Source organism: Micropterus salmoides, unplaced genomic scaffold, assembly GCF_014851395.1.
Source record: "Micropterus salmoides isolate LMB-PRFRI ecotype aquatic unplaced genomic scaffold, ASM1485139v1 Ms_hic_scaffold_3, whole genome shotgun sequence".
Taxonomy (NCBI): Eukaryota; Metazoa; Chordata; class Actinopteri; order Centrarchiformes; family Centrarchidae; genus Micropterus; species Micropterus salmoides.
In genome coordinates this window covers 2535655-2538136 of record NW_024042261.1, presented here as the reverse complement: position 1 = coordinate 2538136, position 2482 = coordinate 2535655, and positions in this window count along the sequence as shown.

The window sequence follows — 2482 nt, the reverse complement described above, 5'->3', positions numbered from 1 at the left end:
CCTACCTAAAGAGATGTTCTAAAATCAGATGTCAGATGAAAACTTAAAGGTTTTTCATTTGAAACTATGCAATTTCACATGATTCTGGACCATTATTATTTCTTACTAATAATGCCAAAAAAGCTTAAAGACAAAAGGTGTTATCATTAAATCATAATTTTCTTATATCACAGCCTTCATCTGAAGGCATTACGGAATGACTGCTAAATGATTAGTTTTCATCTGCGATATGTACTGTTTTCTACTTGCAGAGCTTGAATACTTTGTAGTCAATTAATTTCCCATTCAGTGAGATTTACACCATTTTACAAGTGCTCTAATTTATTGGTTCAAGCCAACTTTTGGCTGTCTAAGAAAAAAATCCAATTTTCTAAATATTGCGTCCTGCAAGTGATGTGACGGCTCCATGCCGACCGTGAAGGCAGCATTAGTTTGAGTCACATGACAGGCCAGCTTCCCCGACTGCTCTGATATACATCTAACGTTAATAATCATGGTAAGCAGCTTTTCAGACATGTTCTATGCATTTGCATGTTTGCTTTTGATACCCACCTGTGTTTAATTTCGGCCACTGGAACAACTAACCTCCAGTTGCTTCCTTAAGCTGATCTAAAATGAGATTAATAGCTATGTGAGTGTTAACGTTACTGTGGCCTAACGTTAACGCTTCTCAGGCAACGTCAGACAGCGGCTAGCTAGGCTATTAAGCTACCAACTGATTGCAGCTAGGTGTTTTACTGAAACGTTCGTTTTATTCACATTATCTTTAACACGTGCATCGTGCTCCCGAAATTATGTTATATGTCTGGCCAAATGAGCCATTAAGTATAACTTAACCTCTGGGATTGTCAAGACATAATAGGTGACAGTGTGACTAGTAGGCTAACATAGCCGTTATTAGCGTGCGCTTCCGCTTTGCTGTGTCATATTTCACTGAAGCTCAACGTTATGGCCTGAACTTGTTTCAGCGTAAACAAGCAGGAATTGTGTCAGATGGTTAGCAGCAGTGCTATGCCCACAAGGCCTAAACATACATATTTCATACGTTTTTGGTCCGTATAACAGTTAAATGTAACGGTACACGAGTATAGTTAATTATATCGTGCGGACTGCGGACGTACATGTGCCATTTGCAAATGTTAGTTCTATTTGATTTGATTCTAATGAGAATAACTTACTCATACATACTCATTTTGAGCAGCCAGGGAAGTAACTTAGAGGTCCTGATCATGCTTTACGTGGATTAGATTATGGGAGTTAAACTTTGCTGTTTGGAACATCCTTCACTGAATACATAATACATTAAATATAAGCTTTGCAAGTCCATTGTCCTTAATTGTATTAAACACATTAATTTTATGTCAAGCATAATCTGAAACTTTTTTTATTTCTCCATGAAAACTCCCAGATAATATGAGGATGGAAGGGTTCTCCCACAGTTCTATTATTTTTAAAACAGTCAATTGGAACAAAGTGAACTGCTTAGTAACTTTAGCCTGATTAAAATAGCGGTTTCCAGTTCAAAAGAGATGATAATAATAACTGTGTTTCCTTTCTCCTGGTATTACAGCCAACCACACAGCAGTCTCCCCAGGATGAACAGGAGAAGCTTCTAGATGAAGCTGTGCAGGCTGTCAAGGTCCAGTCCTTCCAGATGAAGCGTTGCTTGGTAGGATGATTTCAGTTTGTTGTGATAACTGTTTAGACCATTGGTCATCAGCCCTGTTTTGTGCACTATAAGGACTCCTTTGGTGAGGGAGAATACTGGCATCTCCAGTTCACATTTCAGTTTTCTTAAGGAAAATGGAGTGTCTTTACCTTGCAAATCTATATTCAATTCTTTCAACTGGCTGAAAATGCTACATAAGCTAAGCAGGCTAGCCAGTTGCTCTTTGTTTTGTCAGATGATGGAAGGGCTCAGGGAGAAAAGATCTTTTTTTAGTTCAAATTTTAAGGACATTTCCACCCTTTTGAAAAAGCATGAATCACTGCCCATCTCAGATTTTGTTCAGTGATCAAATAGCTATTCAAATTCTTTAATGAAGTGAAACTAAGTCTATGTTCAGAGTGCTGGCCAATGTGACCCAAATCCGAATTTGAATCTGATCTTTTCCAGTTTGGAATTGGGCCACTTCCAGTTGTGGCTTTTTAAATGTGACCTCAGTCTGGACACTCACACATAATTCGGGAGAAATGTGACCTGTGAGAGGACAATGAAAAGCGGGAGTCTCCTAACTAACAGGAGCTATGTTGCTCCTTGTTTACTTCTGTAGCCTGCAACAGCATGCTGCCTGTGACGTCGTGTTATTCTTCTGCGTATGCGGGTCACTTTCAGGCGGACAGTTCATATTTGAGTCACATTTGAACTATAATGTGAACTGTCAAACCAAAAAAATAGGATCTGGGGAAAAAATCGGAATTGATCATTAGGGCCTGCAGTCTGAACGTAGCCAAAGTGACCCAAATCAGATTTTTTTGCTTA